The 19,871-nt window shown below is 34.2% G+C and overlaps 1 protein-coding gene across 1 annotated transcript in view; it reads right to left on the bottom strand.

Moving 5' to 3' along the window:
* The window catches only part of LOC119085311 (dual 3',5'-cyclic-AMP and -GMP phosphodiesterase 11), a 119,334-nt gene extending 99,463 nt beyond the window's left edge, over positions 1 to 19,871 (bottom strand). The window contains exon 1 of the mRNA XM_037195685.1: positions 19,177 to 19,871. The gene's annotated coding sequence lies outside the window, so the exon portion shown is untranslated. The remainder of the gene's footprint in view (positions 1 to 19,176) is intronic.

Here is a 19,871-nt window from a genome sequence, read left to right as displayed (position 1 = left end):
TTTCTCGAAGAGATTTTTGACGAAAATTTGACGAAAATCGAAAATTTGACGAAATTTGAAAATTTGACAAAAGTCGAAAATTTGACGAAAATCGAAAATTCGACGAAATTCGAAAATTTGACGAAATTTGACGAAATTCGAAAATTTGACGAAATTCGAAAATTTGACAAAATTCGAAAATTTGACGAAATTCGAAAATTTGACGAAATTTGAAAATTTGACGAAAATTGAAAATTTGACGAAATTTGAAAATTTGACGAAATTCGAAAATTTGACGAAAATCGAAAATTTGACGAAAATCGAAAATTTGACGAAATTCGAAATTTGACGAAAATCGAAAATTTGACGAAGAAAGTAATTCTCTGTCTGCCACCATTCAAGAAATATCTCTAAAACCCCAATTGACCTAACCATTTCCAACTTTCGACATTTTTCACAAATGCCCTTCTTTTCTACTATTAAAACTCTGAGACTTTGCCGAAGAAAGTAACTCTCTATCTGCCACCATTCAAGAAATACCTCTAAAAACATAATTGACCCACCCATTTCCAACTTTCGACATTTTTCACATATGCCCCTCTGTTCTACTCGTAAAACTCTGAGACTTTGCCGAAGAAAGTAATTCTCTATCTCTCATAACCCAAAAAAATGTAGGTTTCAATACAGCTAAGCTACAGCCGAAAACGCGTTCCCGACCCTCGAAAACCACACTCAGAAACCACTTCGAGGCCAATAAAACAAAATTCTGGTTTTTCCTGGGGTAATGGCGTATCACATTTTCATTTTTATGCCCACCCTGAGGTTCCTGCAAAATTTCATGGAGATTGGCTGACTAGTTTCCGAGATCGACCGTCGATAGATAGACAGACAGATAGATAGAAACATACAGAGTAAGTTGAAAGATTTTGATTGTTTGGAAAACGTTAATTTGGTGCATTTTCTATCAAAATTACCAACTTCAAAACGATGTATCTCCGGCAATTTTAAAGTTACATAGTCGAGTGATAGCTAGTTTTGCTCGTATTTGAAGCGCGAAAAAGAATAGGATTTGTGGTGATACAGGCCAAAGGAAAGAAACTTAAATTCTCGCCTATATATAGTTGCCGCGTCTAAAAAAAAATTCTTCGTTCTTTTTTTGGAAGTTAGACTGCGTCAAGTCCTCCGCTATCGCTCCGGACATGATCACACACCATTCACCACATTACCATCCATATCATGCATCAAAATATACAAAACATACACACACACACATACAAATTGGCTTTTATATGGCATTTGTATGAAGACTTTGGGGAGCTCCAGCTCCAACTTTTGAAAATTCCATTCTTATTTTTGGGCCAATATTAGCCTATAACCAAAATTTCTGGAAAATCTATAGAAACGTTTAGGAGTTGCTGGATTCACTTTTCCATAACGTAGGCGATTTCAGTTATCTGGAAAATCGAAATTTTGCTTATTTTCATACAAACATCAATATTCGAAAATCAAAATCTCGGCCAATTTTGAAGGTGCAGTAACGTGTGATAGCTCGTTGAACTCGTATGTATTCCTTGATTCTAGATATCCTAGTTTGTCAAAAAGTTGCTGTAAATATGCTCCGCCGTCCTCAAAATTTTTTTGGTAAACATTTTTGGTAGTGGACTTGCGTCACGCCCGCTTACTAACGAGCGGGCATGATGTGACAGTTTCTGTATCATTGTAAATCTGATTTACTAAATCACGCCACCACGAGATTCCTATCATTATGCGATCATAGATTTTGCGACTATTTATCAGATTTCAACTATTTCGATACAATTTCAATTGTCCAATTTACTTTCACCCGAGACAACTATATAAATAGACCTGTCCTTCACCTCACACATTAGAAACAGATAGTACGAACTAATCATCGTTCTACGACTTTTTTTCATTTTTTTTTTAAAGTTTTCCATGAGAATCGGTAGGTCAACTGGAAATATAAAACTTCTAAGAAAATAAAAGAAGAAAGCAACAAGAAAATGTGAACACAAAACTGTCTGATGCAACACAATCAAATACAGAATACTTAAATACAACGACAATAAAGAGCATGAAAGCTGCCGGAGGGTGTTATGTGTGTTATTTCATATGAAAATACTCGCTTCCATACAACCATTGGCAACAAAGATAAAGTTTACTAATTGTTAGGTCAGCAAAAGCTCCGGGTCATTTCACCAATTATATCTAACGTGTTTCATACTCAATCAGTGAGTACGATTTGTTTTGTATGTTTTTTGTTTATTATTTATTCAATAGCGTGAGATAAGGTTTGTTTCACAGCCAAACAGGTCGACTTTCGCTCGTATGGGTTACACTTAATTCTAGGTAAGTACCGATGGAAAATCATCATCGTTCACAATGGTCACAACCACCAATTTTAGAAAAGAAAATTTTAGAGCCGTGTGTGATTATTACTGTCTTTTTGATCTGTTTCCTCAGTGGTGGGAAAATGGGCATACATTTTATGGTTAGAAATGAATGTCGCATAAAAGTAAAGTGAAGAATTTGTAATTTTCTCACAACTCTACGAAAATGAGTGTACAGCAGACGACGCATGAAACTGATAAACAGCTCCAGAATTTTGATTTTTAATTTTTTTTTTCTGCAAAAAAAATCTTCAAACAACATTTGATCATTCCAAACATTGTTGTGCTAAATGCGAGGCACATTCGTCATTGGCCGTACGGTGAATAATTCATATATATATGTTCCATTCATAAGTGGAAAGTAATTCCGAAACCATCTCTTCACTCATAAGAGACACGATAACCCAAAATTTATTCAAATGTACATGGGCAAACTGCTCAACCATTATGTCCATAATGTCCATAATGAATTATAAATATTCTGCAAGCAAACTATGAAGACATAATGCCATCATTCAAACAATCTCAATATCTAATGGATTCGTTCGTCGTTACGCATAATTTTTGCAAATAAATTTTTTGAATATGAACACATGTTGATGCTATACCAGACGTTGTGCCATCACATTCAATGCTAAAGGATTGCATAAACATCAAATTTTAGACCTAATTGAATTGTCTTTGATTTGAATTGCTATCGGAGTTGGATCGAAAACAGAACTTTTCATTATATATTATGTCCACACCACGAAAAGCGTATATACGAATGAGCTTTACGCTTCCATTAACAATTATGTAAATATTTACTAGATGCTACAAATATCACTGTGTAACAGACCCATTCACCATGACAGAGAACTGTTTCCATTTCGAAAGTAATTATTCTCTCTATAACCAAATTCTGCAGTTCTGCATGTCCTCAATGAAAGCACATCATTGAGTGAATGCAGTCCGAAGATTATTGGACAAATTTGGGTTGCAGGTGGAAAGTTCAATTTATTGCACCGTATGCTAGATATGCGGAGAATTATTTCACCGAACACATTAATGCTTTTTGCAGTCATGAACCTTTCAAATGGTAGTCCGCATGTACGGTATAGAGTGCTCACAAATATCAATGATACGAGAATTGAATTACCTTTTCGATTTATTTAAGTTTTCTAAAACCTTTTTTTTGGCTGTTGAAGCTTTTTAATGGCATATTGTAGAGTAGAAAATGCGTTAGACGGCGCTTCTAAAAATCATAGATTTAAACATGCCGAAATTAATCGCTGTTACATCCTTCCAGGCTGGTTTTAATGATGTCCCAATTCGTTAAGCATCATATTATGTAAATAGACTTAATTAGGTTAATACAGGCCAGTCGCCAGTGCCACATCTTCATAGTGACCATTTAGGGTCCAGAGCGCTAGAAAAACGTGGCACTGGAATATGATAGGTGACAAAGAATGATAGTTATTTGTTTACAGAGGGGGAAAAAAGTTGGAAATGTTGGAACCTGAGAGAATGAAGTTTGCTTTTTTTTTCAAGGTCAACAACAGAGGCTACCGAAGTTTCAGATGAGTTGAGAAAACGATTATATTCTCGCCTGCGTTGTGCGATAGTTATTTTCGCAACAAGTGACTAAAAAAAGGACTTTCCTTTTCCTTTATCGCGAAAAACGTTGTCGATGATAAATGCTTTTTTAGGCACTAGATGTGTAGAGGCCGTAGGCCGAGTGTGACAATACACATCGTGTTGTATACAACATTTTTCGCAATAAAAGCAACGGAAAGTCCTGCTTTTCGTTATTTGTTGCGATAAGACAATTTTTACCACAAAAAAGCTTGCCTGATTATGCTGCTACAGAAAAATGAGCTCAAGAGAGCTGAATGGTCCGGTTGCTAAATATTCTAGATGCGACACTTTTCAACCATACGAGCAAGAAAACCCGCATGTTTCGAGACTTATAAGCAAATAAAAAAGCGAAGAATGTACAACAGGGAAAGTATATATTCTACTGTCTCATGTTTTATGTCTCGCGATTTTTTTTAAAGGTACGTAGGTGCATGAGAGGACTCTCTGGTAAAGTAATTATAACATTTTTTTCTTAACTCACTGTAAACCAATTAAATATATTCATCTCGGTGATAAATGCTTCTTAGGCACACGATGAGCATTGCCCCACCCTGCTGGCTCCAGTGAGTATCTATAGTGCCTAAAAAGCATTTATTACTCTATGGCATAAATAACTATTTCCGATAAAAGTGTAAAAAAAGAAAAGAACTTGCGTCACTCCTAAATGTTTTCGATTGATTCATGCATAGACATCTGTACGAAAAACTTAAAATTAATCAACCGATTCTGATCAACACAAAAGCAACAAAAATTTCACATTACAACTCACTTCAGACACTTTTCATCGACTTGCTTTGTTGTTATTATTTATCTTTCATTTTACTACTGTTTCTCGTTTGTATTTCGTTATCACTGAATCTGCGCTCAATCGCGATGGTAAAGTAAAGTGGCAGATGGCGTTGTCCGATAAACTTTGGATAGTATGTTGTCTCAGCTAAAAGCTTGAACAATTGATATACCGTCAGAAGTGTATATTATGTTCCTTAGAGAACATCACTCTTTGAAAAATTAAATTGGATTGGATGGTCGATAGAAGTAAAACAACGACAAATTATCGTCCAGTTGTATAAGTTGTAATATGTAATATAACTGGTAATCACGGCGGAGACTAGGAGTAGCAGAAGCTCCTATAATATCTTCTTCAAAAGGACTCATAATTCTTTTGATATTTTGTGTGTGGTGTTCCTTAAACATGGATTCGTTTCTGAGCTAATGGAATTCAATTTATGAGAAAATAGGAAAGAGTAGAAAATAGGTCCCTTGTGGAAAGTATACGAGTCATCTGTTATCGTCGACGATGATAAAAATATACGATGAGCTCTGGCTAACATCCTTTTATATAGAAATCATAGAAATGTATGTTGAAATTAATGCAATAAAAGATATTTTTCCCGAACACTAGGCGCTACATTAAACAAAAAAAATATTTCATGATGAGTGCGCGATTGCCATTAAAAAATCGCTTCCTTCGACCCCGAATTTTATGCAAACGAATAAATAAATTCAAGATAAAAATGTTGAACGTGCAAATCAGAAGTTACATAGACTTTTGCTCTCATCAATTCTGCTCCTCACGTTTCAACTATTTTCGCAAACGTTTCTCAACGTACCACTTCAGTTAGATTGGCGCACATATAAGATGCATTTCTTGGCAATGATTGAACCAAATTCATCAAACTTTTCGTTTGTGAATTGCATACGTTACATAAAGACAAGAGACTTGTGCAATCTGTTTTTTGAAATTTGCACAGTCATTAATTTGGGTTACACAAGAGCCAGACGTTCCATAGCGCTCGTACAGATGTATATTTGTTTGGATTATATACACACAATGCTCGAAAATAGTTCTCAGTCATTATACTGAAGATATGACAAAAAAATTTCCGATAGCATTTTCAGCATTTAGCAATGACGTAAACGAATACACACCCTCCCAACAACTTTTCACGTCAGTCTTATTATTCATTAATCCAGTATTGTATGTTGTGCTTTTTCACTTCTTCAATAAACTCGCTATGTACACATTTTCCAATAATAAACCATTTGACTAAGATAAACATTTTTTTCCCTTCGCATTTCCCCTTTTTTGCGGTGGTCAACGTTTAATATCCGGGGGTAGTTAGTTCCTTTTACTGAATCTTCTTTTCTTTCTTTTTTTTGTTATTGTTATAGAAAATGTTCAAAACAGAGAGATGAGGGTGTACTTGGGGTGTACTATATTTAGGTCGTTAATTTCTTTGTTTATGTTGTTGTTATTACCGTTATGCTTTATATTTATGGACTGAAAACAAAATGATTTTTGTGTGCTGTCATGACAGAAATAAAAGCTTACGAAAACGAATCAGATGGAAAGAAGAAATATTTTCGGCATTTTTTAAGACAATTGTAGCAACAAGTATATCATGGTACTTAAGAGAATGATGAACTTATATTAATTAGATGGCTGAGCGAGAATATATTTTTCGTACGTGCGGTGTCATGTCTCCTATTTTCTCCATTTAAAAGGCCATGAGAAAATGACGTTTTGTTGACGCTTTTGTCTGATGACAGTTTGGTAAACAAACGAGCTAAAAAAACGTTTTTTTTTGACTCTTTAGAGAAACTAGCTAAAATAAACGTTTTTTTCGACTCTTTATACAATCGAGCTGAAATAATAGTTATTTACACAATCGAGATGCAAAGTTGCATACAACGTTTTATGCCACAGAGACATCTAATGTTTGCAAATTTTGCATATTATGATGCTGAGTGGCATAATCGTTTTTTTCGACTTTTTATAGAAACGAGCTGAAATAAACGTTTTTTTCAACTCTATAGAAACGAGCTAAAAACAGGTTTTTCTCGACTCTTTATTGACGCTTTTGTCTGATGACAGTTCGGGCGAGAAAATTCATATTTTCTCCTCTCTTGTTTTAACAGGGGTACTGTCTCATTTGCTATTGTTTTTTCAAGAAACGGGACAAAATTACAGAATTTTTTCCGTAATTTGGTCTCTTTGCATAAAAAGTTGAATACCTATCTGTTGTGGACAGTTGATCTTAGACATTTTCGCTGACGTCTTTCAGGCTGCAACTCTCGAAATTTCTATCGTCCACAACAGATATGTAAACAACTATTTGTTTCGTGGAGAAAATTGGTTAATGACATCTCGCCCTTGATTGAAGATTGAAGTGCGTTTAATAGGAACATGTTTTCAGTGTTTCGACGGTAATGTTGAGTTGCTACCTATTTGTACAACACATCCAGCATACAAGGATACAAGGATAAGCCAACATCCAGAATTGTTTGACACTGGTCAGTTAAAACGAAATAGTACACAGTCTAGTAAAGCGATGAATCCTAGCTACTGTTCGTTTTTGTGGCAAAACAAAATGAAAAATAAACATTGTGAAGTAGAAGATTTCAGAAGGAAACATGGTTATAATATGTTGATGAACGTTCTTAGAGAATTGTAACAGTACCACTGTGAGAAATGGTATATTTGAACTGCATTTTAACGCAAAACGTCGTAGGACATATTTAATTTTCTCTCGGATCAAATCGGTGATGAAAAGTTCTACTAAATTCGTTAATTCGTGTTTTTAGTGGTTACGACGTTAGGATATGATTCCTTCGCTCTTCTTCGAAAGAAAATTTCTATTTCGCTCATATTAATCAGTGCATATTAACTGACGTATATTGAAGATAAGGTAAAATTGGGCTAGATGCATAAAATGAAATTTCCGAATTTCTGATTCATTAATTTGTTTGGTCAGATTAGATAAGCTATAACAATAAAATTACACCTTCGTTAGATAAGAATTTAATTTCATTTACGTGTGATTGTAAACACTTGGACTGAGCCTATCGATACGTGATAGTTTTATGATTAGGGCAGAAATATGGGTGTACGAAATATTGACGCCAAACGAAGAAGATTGATATGGAAATATATTGCGTTTTAGCAGCAATTGATAATGAATAATGTGTTGTTGAAAAGTACAAAGATCATGGCATTCATGGATCGTACACTCGAGAAGTGATTGGAATATGCAATGAGAGAAAATATGCAGACGAAGAGATAGGATACGACCCCGTTATACTTAGAACTTTGGATAATACACACAGTTCGAACGGTCTGGTTGTTTATTTATTTCATTTGAATTGACTCGTAACGATGTATTATGGTCCCCTCGCAGAATAAATTCATTAAATTATGATTTGCTGTGAACTTTGCATAAATTTTAATTTTCTTTCTTCGACGGATCATTTTATCAACAGAACGTAGTTCAAACAAAGCCGGTTAATGCCCATGCAATATGTAATTTACCGCAAAACAAACACATTACCGAATGAATAATAAAATAGTTTTCACAACAGACTCATTAGCCGGAGCGTTGTGAAAACAAATAAATCTCCATTTGCAGTACATTAATGCGCCATTGAATGGAAAATGTAGCAAAACATTGAAAAAGATTGAATTTTCTGTAATTATTGATTTGTGTTCTTCAGTTGAAAATTCCACCTCTCATCTCGGCTAGAAAATATCGAAAGCAATTTATAACATAATGGTCTCATAAAAATCTATTTTCGGAAAGCGTTTACCTCGCAAATAAAACGGTAATAATGGTGCTCGGGGAAGGTGTAAACGACCGACAATGCTCATTTCCACACAGCCAATTTCAAGAAATAAAAATTGACTTATTTTTGGTTTGCGTGGGCTTAAGGGAAACTGTTTTGGAGAGGAAGTTGTTTTTATTTAGAACTGCGTATAATTGAATTGTTCGCTGAAAAAATTATTTAAATAAATTGACGGGAGAAAGGAAATTCAATAAGAAAATCATGTTAAAGTTAAGGTTTTCTATGTAGCACTCAGAACGGATTTGAAATCATCAGGTACACATCATAAGAGACGAACAATTGTTCACAAATAATTGCTTGAAAAAATGTCTTGAAAATAACTTTTATCAAAAAAATTATTTTTATTTTCTATCCTTGAGCTTCTTAATGGAAGTAATCTTCTTTGTTGCTGATGAATGATAACTTAAAAGTTAAACACAACATTATTGTGCTGTGTTTATTGGTTACATTGAAATTTCATTTACTTTTATTAATATGTTGTGGTTACTGTATTCCGATGAGACACAGTATTTTTCAACGTCCAACACGATGTATTACAAAGAGTAACTAAAAAACAGAATTATTTTTTTTGTTATATGGATCAGACAATAGACACGTCAATTTCAAATCGGCTTAACACGAAGACTTTCTTAGGAAAGAATCTTTTATAAACGATGTTTGTCGTTGTCGTGTTTAGAATCGCTGTGAAGATATTCCCAACTCATCAGATGCCGAAGGCAAGGGCTGCAATCACTCATAGCAAAACAAAATGTTCCAAACAATTACGTTAGTTATTTTCCTCAGTGCACCCTCGGGAAATGAGCGTTAGCACTCATGACTCGTCGTGTGGGGCTGCAGGGAGCGAAGTGTTTTATTCCAATAGATGGGTTATTTCAAAATTTATAACAATTTCTTATCTAAATCATGATGTTATCATAAGATTCTTCAATATTCTCTCGACTATTAGTGCAAGTATGCAACCAACAATATGCAGTTTATCTTTCTCCTAATTCCAAGGGTACAAACGTAAATAAATGTTACATGACTACGGAAATAAGATGAAAAGTAGAGTCATCGTGTGAATTTTGTTGATCCGCGTTCCTCGTTTGATAAAGTGTTTCTACTAACATTTTTGTATTCCACGCCAATTTATTTATTATTTTTGAGTGATAATTCAAAAAAAAAGCGTGGCCGAGTTCAAGCAACATACAAAAACGAGACTTTACATTTTTATCCCGAGTTACGTAGTGGATTTACATGCTTTTGAAACCTAGACCAAATTTTTTGTTTTCCGTTGGTATGTAATAAGCCACTTTCGACCCTACGGAAAACAAAAGCATGTAATAGTATTTTATATGGTACATGCGTCGAAAACCGTACTTTTCATGTTTCAAGCCCTACTTTCGACGTCCTCAGCATGTAATAGTATTTTTCGCAATTCCGGTCCATAATCATCACCTTTCCATGCATCCATTTAATGTCGTTTTGAAGGTATTTATTTCACTGTATTCCCGGACACAGTGCGATATAAACTTTTTTTCGCACGCTAAAGAACCTATTACCTTCAACGAAGGCTAAATTTTTATAAATAAAAATCTTGCATTGACCAGAAATCGAACCCCCGACACCAAAAGGTTTTTGAACACAAAGCAGCGACTATAGCCATTCGGCAATACACAATTATACCGAACGTATTGTTGAAGTGTATATACTAAGCATTGACTACTCGATTTCATTCAACGCGTCTCTTTACATCACATTGCAATGTGTATTATAATGCAGCCTTATGAATTTCTAAATAAAAAAAAATGGAACAAAATGTAGGACATGTTTTGCATAGGAAAGATGATTATGGCCCGAAATTGCGAAAAACGTTGTATCTACCACGGTAGGTATGCCGGTATTTTTTCGCACACGACGTCTTGTCGACCTCGGCTTCGCCTCGGGTCGACAATCGACATCTAGTGCGAAAAAATACCATCATACCTACCTTGGTAGATAAATAACTATTACATAACTAGGGATAAAATGATGAAAAGAAGAGTTTTCGTGTGAATTTTGTTGATCCGAGGAGAAGCCGAGGACAATAAACACACGAAAACGAGACTTTTCATTTTTATACCGAGTTATGTAATTGATTTTACATGCTGCGGGCTTCGAAAGAAGTGCTTGAAACATGAAAAGTACGGCTTTCGACGCATGTAGCATGTAAAATCCATTACATAACTCGGAATAAAAAAGAAAAGTCTTGTTTCGTGTGTTTATTATTATTGACCTCTGCTTCGCCTCTGATCAACAAAATTCACACGAAAACTCTACTTTTCATCATTTTATCCCTAGTCATGCGTGAATCTCTCCGGAAAATGACTTGATACATTTTCACGAAAGCTACTTTTCATAATATTTGAATTTACCTATAACAATTCTCATTTCCCAGTAATTTTTCTTCTTCAAATTATTCCTTGTTTTTCTCTGTAAAAGTTTTTAAATTCTTATTATTTAATCTATCATCTGTTATTCATCTGACAGATGACCGTTATCGATATATTTATATAGTAAAATGCATGTTAAAAAATAGAAGTACAAGATTTGAAATCAACAAATTAATAATATGGTTCTTTATACAGTAAAATACATGTTAAAAAAATTGAAGTACAAGATTTGAAATTAACCTTATTACTTTGATCGATGGAAGACCAGATAATAGTAATGGTCAAATGCTTGCCGTCTGTAAGAGGCTAAGTATGCTTTCCACTCAACAGAAGGTACTCCGTGAGAGAGCAAGCTTCTCTTGACAGAGCAAAAATTAAAAATTTTGTCTCTCACACGGAGTACTTTTTTGATAAGTGGCAATCAAGCCTTACCGTAAAATTAAAAATCTACGGAAATCTATTAGATTTACCTTGGTTTTAATTTGAATGTTAACGGAAATAAGTTTTTGATTAACTTTAATTCGGATAATGTTTCAAATTGGTATAATCAAATTACTATAAAACTGAAAGTGGCCTGTCCCGTAATATCTTATGGATTGTCAAGTGTGTCAAAAAACAAAGATCTTCACTTGTCGTATTCTCATAATTATGTTGACCAAAGTGTTCCTGTTCTATATAAAAGTCCATTTATGTTTGTTGGAATTACAACCAATCATAACTTATTTGAATGCTATTCACAGCAAAATGACAAGACTCTTTTACATTTCCATAAATCGAACAATTTGGCCTTTTCACCGGTTTAAAATAGAAATAATTGAGTACGCCCATAACTGAGTGATAAATTTAGCTGGAAATCTTTTTTTTATTATCAAAACGACACATCATTTAAACATATATATCCCTTAAGCATGAACAGTTTTCGTTGCCGTTGTTGTTATTCGTCGAGCTATAGCACAAAATAAAAGTTTTTCCGATATAAAAACCCTTTCTTTTATGGTCGTTTCATTGTCATAACATTAACACAACGTTACTGTAATCTGCTTGTAACGAAAGGGTATAAATATAATACAAAAGACCAAAGACTTTCTCTTTGGAAAGATTTGATTTGTTAAATTTGTCTGCGTGAGTGGATGGTCGAATGCTTTCACATATATATGATAAGACTGGAAACCCTTTTTTTGTGTCATAAAAATGGCTCTTAAGGGATTTACTCAATTTATTTATTTATAAATGACACCATCGTCACATTAGCATTCGGGGTCAGTAGCGATATACATCAAACAATACCTCAATAAAAAGAAATGATATGAAACCTCATGATCGACAGCCATTAGATATTGGACCTTGTGTCGCAGTGACTGATGGTGGTAGAGTACATTAAGTTACTTCGGGTACTAGGGTGGATCGATTTAAAAAAAAATGCAAAAAGCACATAGTCTTCCATAGGTCATTGGGCTGCCATAGCATAAAACATCAACGAAAAGCATGCTTCCTAAAAGTTTTTCAAATCATTCGAATTATTCTTGAAGCTATGGATCGAATAACGGTTTATTTGACCTAGGTCATGATGCATCTTCTGTTCGAGATTAGTTGCGCAATTTCTCGTTGGGAACAGATATTTCACTTCGAAAGGGCGTAAAAAGTTCACAAGCTTTTCTTCACATTTCATTTGATTTATTTAGAGGCCTCACTAACAGGCCAATAACAAGTGCAGTCTGGTCACCGGCTTAACGTGACTTCCCAAGCAACCGCACCATGAAGAATGCAAATACACTCTGTTAGGAAAGTTAGGTGCTACTAATTGATATCTCGCCTAAATGTACGATAGATGTATGAACACATGCCGCCGAACACACCGCAATTACCCAAATTATGAAGCTTGAGTGAACTTTAGGACGTTACCAATGAGATATAATCGCTAGATAAAATCCATATGGTCTGTCACAGGAATCTAACCCGGATCATTTTGGTGGAAGACTAAAACGTGACCACTGAGCCATCCCGTCCTATGTTATACTAAAATACACTTTGGACCGTTCTCGACATATTATGACCAAGATGATCGCATCCATCGGAAATGGTCACCGCATTATAAATGTATGAAGAATACCTTACACGAATTCTCTACTAAAATATTACTCGGACAGCACCATTAAAACCCAAAATGATAAAAAAAATTTTTTTTGAAAAAATGATCAGATGGATTCATCACAATGTTCTTATTGGATTAAAACTAAAATTTTAAAATCGATCCACCCTAAATGAGTTCCACTAAATTCTTGATAGAACTTTCATATCATAGATGAGAGATTTTCTTTTCGCTTGTTTCTAAATTTATGTTCCTTATCTTTATTGAGCTGATGTTGGTTTTGGATTGTATAGATATAATAAACGCTTCCAGTCGCAATATACATAAAGTGCAATCAATATAATACTTCGTCTAAGTCTAACAATTCACGATTGAATACACCAGCAATAATAAAGAGCGAATTGTCAATAAAAATGTGATGTGTGTGTACTACAAGGTGATTATGTAATGTCATTTTCTTTCAAAATGGCAAACCAATAACCGACTGTTTAATTAAACAAAACTCAATTGAAAAGAAAGAAATTAACTTCGTTGATGCATAATGTCGGTTAGATAAATTCGTACAAGGTGAACTATGCCATAACATTTAAATTAATCAAGTTCAATGGGTTCGATTAGAAAACAATTAAATAAAAATTGTGCACGCTACACATGTCGCTCAAGGATACACTAAACGTACGATGAGTGAACTAAAGTAATACGCTTGGGAATGGTAGAACATCCCTTTTTTTAATGAAAAATCAACACACAAGTCGCGAATGCGAACATAGTACTGAAAATAGGTTGTTTTTTTGAAGTGTGTTGTGTGTTTGCACATATTGTGTTACTACGAGGCAATGAGTGCTGGAGACGGAAATTAATGATGACTGTTAAACAGGAAACGTAGCTGAGTTCATCTATTGACACATATAAGTTAACCCGATTTTTATAGTTATTGTTTACCAAGTGGAATTCCTGCAAGAGCGAAGCGAGAATTGAAATTTTAACAAAAAAAAGGTTTTATAACAAACTACACCAACTATGATCTCTTAAAAAATGGTAACAGAGTCAATCAATCTTCATTTCACTGTTGTACTTCACTCTTGTACGGTTACCCTTCACATCATATTAAATGTTTTCAGTTAAAATTTTTCCTTTTGAAAGACACTCGCCACAGTGTAACGCATTTCAGCATTTCACTCACCCTTTACAATTGTCCTACGTTGTCCAATACCAATTATCACTTGGATTACATGCTCTTAATGACATGGGGAAAGGTTTATTACAATAATCCTCGTTGTAGTAGCGACGACATTCCCACTCAAACGAACAATGCATGCATCCAGATGATAAAGCTTGACTTAAATATAATTCTGCAAAATGTTGACATGAATTTACTGGTAAAACTTCGTGTGCAAAATTTCCGGACAAAATTAATTGCTAACACCGTTTTGGCATGGGTAAATCTACAATTGAAAATGGGTTAACTATCAATCATTGTGAAACCGTCTCTAATATAGTCAAATAGTCAAATATTTCCGAATGTCTGAAAAAAAAGCTTAAGCGAGCTTCAGCTGTTATAACAGAAAAATCGTTACTTTGTCATTGCGAACACCTTGGACGTGAAGCTCTTTGTCTATTCTTCGATAAAAAATGGAATTACAACAAAAAAGAAGAATAAACGAATTGGCAAGTCGTTAATATTTAACCATAAATACAAATATATATACAAAATGTTGGAAGAAATTAGCACCTTGCCATACACAAGATTGGTCTATACGATATCTACCTGTCTTCTATACCATCTACAATAACCACAGATGAGATCATTGTCATATTGCCTTTTTTCTGTCAACATTTTTATTAGAATGTTGTGTATTACAGTAAATAGAAATGTTTCTAATCGCAAAATGTGTGATTTCATTGTTTGAATTTTTAGCCAACATTGTGCGAACATACAAATTTCGTTCAAAAGTCGAGATGTCACCTCCAAAAGCCTTGAACTAAATCGCTTATTCTATATCGCAAGACTTTTGGCTGGCGGATTGGTGTACAAATTTTCCAATCTCATGCAAAGCAATTTTTCCAATAAATGTTCAGATTTGCATTTAAACGACATGACTCTGTCCTCGTTATTTTTACATTAAATTTCCATTTATCAATCTCGGCGAGCTTTGAAAGCTCAAAAGTTTTTCCTTTGATTGTTATTATATCGTCGAAATTAAACACATCCAGCCACGAAAATCGTCTTAGATTTCATAAATAATTAATGTTGCACAAATTTCCTCGTAAAATTTCCATTTAATATTGGGTCCGGTTGTGGAAAATCTTGTTTATGCTTTTAGCTCTTTAGCTCTCTTATACATCAGCTTTGTGCTTTGTGCTCTGTGCTTTCTGTTTGCGAACCATTAATTTTATATTCAGAGCATATAAACAAGTCGTTGTCCGTTATCCATGATAAATGAATTTTAAGGAAATCCAATTAAAAGAGAGATAATTTTATGTAATAACATTTGAGCAGTGATTTAATAGAGGCAGGTCGTTAAAAATATAGAGTGGGATTTGGTGTGCTAAGAAATTATGAGAATTTTATTGAATCTGTTTTACTGCAGGAAATAAAATCGAAAATAATCCTTTTGTTTCAGCAATTAGTAGCATTTACAGTCATTTTGGACCTATGACAATGAGTTTTTATTTACGAAAGGATTCGGCTTCCTTTTCACGAAAGACTGGACCAAGACTGAGTAATTATCAAATTATTATTCTGTGCCGACGTATGACCTTCTTCCGTTAACAGAAATTTCCTGTTTATATTCACCATTATTGCGAATGTTGTATACAAGTATGAGCGTACTCGTTTGCATGTATTTAACATAAACGAATCGGTAAATTAATTAAATAATTATTAACAGTGATTATCTGGTGGCATTTAAAAGCGTAATGTTGGAAGATAAACAAACACTGGTTGTATTTAAATAATGATAATTTTGTGCTTATCTATACACAAATCGCACGGTTTTAGTTTGTGTTATTCGGTTGCTAAAATTAATTTTAGTGGTACGCTTACGCTTTGCATTGGAATGCGACTCGATCGGATGATATCTACTACCATCCATTCAATTGCTAAATAGTTATATACTGTCAGCAGTTATTAGCAACAACGACGACATTTCAAAATGTATGTTAAAGTGAATGAAATTAAAGGCTTTCTGACGTGGAAATATACGTAGATCAAATGAAGTAATAGATTATATGACTGTTCTAAAATAGGTGATGTCTGTGAAGACGAGTAGTACGCCCTTGTACAAACGATGTATGTGCTGTGGCTGTGGTAACGCATGCTAAGAGGTTTTTTTTAGCAAACGAGATGTTTCCAGCACCAGCCGGAGGTGAGTTAGGAACAACGTTTTGTTTATAGCCTGTCGGAAATGAGCGACCAAGTAGCGACACTAGAGACTAGATTAACAAAAGAATTTCAATAAGTGAGTAGTCACAGTACGTGTTTAACTGTTATCAATTCATTCTGTCATGAAACACACTTTATTTGGAAGTGTTAAGATTTGTAGTACTTCGGAAGTGGCTTGAATCTTATGGTTGGTCGAGATTTTCACAAAGCTAAGGACTATTCACAGAGAGTGCAAATAGTCTCGTTATAATACTTTGGCTATTGGCACACAATGCGAATAACCAAATTACAATTCGTACAGAATGGCTTTTCGCACTTTGGGTCTGGTCAAGTCAGAAGTGTGTACTCTCAAGAAAGTATTCGAATCTACGGGTCGCTGTTCTATGATTCGCTCGAGAAAACGTTGACGGTATCGTCGTTAAGAAAACTAACAGCTCCAGTGTGAAGCTCAATATACATTTCGATAATAAATTGTTCTATGTAAAACGTTCAATGTAACATTGAATGAACCTAATATGATAATCTAGTTTTGAGTGATCAAATATGCATTCATAAAAATAATGATGCCGTGCTCAAAATCAGAGTGCAAAATTTATTATACGAAATGCGTTCCGCACGATTTATCAAGTTATTGCAACCTTGGCTTCATGCATGAAAAAAAAAGTAGATTTGCATTTTACTTCTATTTCTATTCCAATTTTAAAACGTTTACAATTTACTTAAGTTACAAATTGAGTTGAATTTCGTACGATTCTCTAACGAATCTAACACATAACAAAACATTTCATTTGTATATTGGAAGTTCCGATATAGAAATAGTATGACAAAGAGATAAGCCGATTATAGTTTGAGTAAAACGAGCCGTATCAGCGAATTCGTCTGGGAAAAAGTTCAACTCATCACTATACTAGTTTCCGCCTGCTGGGTGGGTCAGATCCCTTGACTGATTGAACTTCTCAATAGTTTGACATTTAGTATAGAATACTGTTTGTCTATAAAGTGTCACTACAAGTCAAAATCAAATGAATAGTTAAATGTAAAAACGGGACGTGTCACATTGTCGAATTATAAGAAAAATGGAAGTTCATTGATTTGGCTCCGATTTAAATAGGCTGACGACATCAATGAAAGTTTTTTTTATAGATCAACTTCAAGGCCGTTTAAAATGCCTTCCACGTAATACCTGCCATCCACGTTAAAAATAATGTCATTTGAACGAAAGATTTTGAACCGCCGATTATTGTTCGTTCTCTTTTTTTACACAGAGTTTTAAATTTAGTACTCAAATGGCAGCTTCTTTTTGACATAAAATTTTGGGTTTATTTAACGAAAATTATCTGAGGTTACGTTTGAAAGTACCGTAACTTGAAGATGATCTATAGTTTAAAACACACAAGAAAACGAAACAAGACCTAAATTCAAGGTAAATATAAGTCTAATAGCCTTGCGCTGTGGGTGAGTTCCAGTGTTGCATTTAGTCCGTTGCCAAATTGCAACGTTAAAAAACTTGGTAAGAAATGCCCTTTCAAAATCAAAGTACATATAAGGAGGAGGTAATGCCATATATAACCGAATCAGATGTGCGGTGGCACGAAAGTTCGATACAAACGCCATCTCATCCATTCGTTGAAAGCAAAAAATGGAATAGAAAGTCGGGCCATCTGTTGTGTGATAGCGAAAATATTTTTGTGAAATACAATTAAATCGTAGTCAACCATTTTAAAAAAAGATGTCATTGGCATCGAACTTATGTGCTAGGCCGCGCGTCTGAATGGCATTACCTCCTCACTATATTTACCTTGCCTAAATTAATGAAATTTTATTTTTCTTATAATTCGTTGATGTAACACGTCCCGTTTCTGCAAAGTAACAAATCAAAATACTATTGAAATAGTTACGAAAAGTCGACCAATACAATCTATCTGTAATATCGGGTGGAAAGAGCAGAAAAGGAAAACTACCTCCACATTGTGAACCGATACCATCCCATTTTGGAACTTGGCCTGAGGATTTCTATCCTTCATCGGAATGTTAGGCACATACTTTTAACGTCTTTGATCATGTTTCCATAAAACCTCCGCTGGGTGTAGTCTAGAAGCCATTTTCATTACGATTCGCTAGACTATTTCGTGTGAAAATTGGTATAGTGTTCGTTCGACGACTGTATCAGATACTTCTATAACCATGGCCTGACTAACATTTTCTGTTGTATGTCCCATGACTTACACTCAAGGGAATACAAGAACCCTGCGGCTGAACGTGAATTCAATACGGATTCAATATACAATAAAAACAAGAAATCGTTAATCGCCAGAGAATATTATTAATAGTCTTGCGATTTACGAGCAATGTGACAAAAAAGAAATTAGTTTGGCCATTGTATGGCAAAACAAACTCCATACCACAATAAACATTGGAAACCTTTAATATTTACACAATTTGTCAGCCGTCATCATCATCATATACACATCAATCATCACAATTTTTTTTTTTATTTCATAAAATATTGAGATGATATTTTTCGCTACAATGTATATGTACGTTAAATACTCGGGGCTCTCTAAGTACAGTGTGTATGAGTGCTGATTTAAATTTTCGTCACGTTGTTATTGTGTACGATAAGTAATGAAAACATAAAATAAACAAAACAGTAAAATTTTCACCTACCAACAAAAAAGCGAACTGACGATATGAATAATCTTCTGTTGATTGCTGAGCACGGATCTTGCTGAATTTTTACCGTTTTTATGTTTTTATTATTTCGATTGATTATTGACTTTGGAATTTCACTGAATATTATGCAGTGAATATTATGCTTGTTGCCAATGACTGTTACAATTTCTTGCAATTCCGATAAAACTTCATTCAGCAAACTTATTTTAATTCTCCTCAACACTTGTGTAAACGACTTCGGATATAGCACAGAAATATAAGTAATAATTCAATATGAAAAATGTAAAACGCGATAATAATCCACTTGTCCCAATACACTAAAAACTGGGAGACATACTATCGTCAATGTATATTCAATTCCAATCATCGATTTAATAGAGTTGAACATGTGCATTCAATCGTTTTGCTTTAACATGAACAAGGTAAGTGCATACTACACTCTAACATTGTAGCTGAGTACGTACATAAAATGATGCAACATGAAAAGTTAATCTCATAATTTTTCAGGCAAAAAAAAACCAATTAAACCCACAAACAATGTGCTTGCATCACATATTTAATGGAGAAAAATAATTTTTCTTTTTTTTTTATTATTTTCGTTTCACTATATATAAACTCCGAGCTTTTAACGACAAATTTATTCACTCTGCCACACAATCGTGTGTCTACTAAGAACCGTTGCCATCAAT

The sequence above is a fragment of the Bradysia coprophila genome, unplaced genomic scaffold, assembly GCF_014529535.1.
Source record: "Bradysia coprophila strain Holo2 unplaced genomic scaffold, BU_Bcop_v1 contig_94, whole genome shotgun sequence".
Lineage (NCBI taxonomy): Eukaryota > Metazoa > Arthropoda > Insecta > Diptera > Sciaridae > Bradysia > Bradysia coprophila.
The sequence above is the reverse complement of the archived record's forward strand: the minus strand, read 5'-3'. Positions and strand labels throughout refer to the sequence as shown.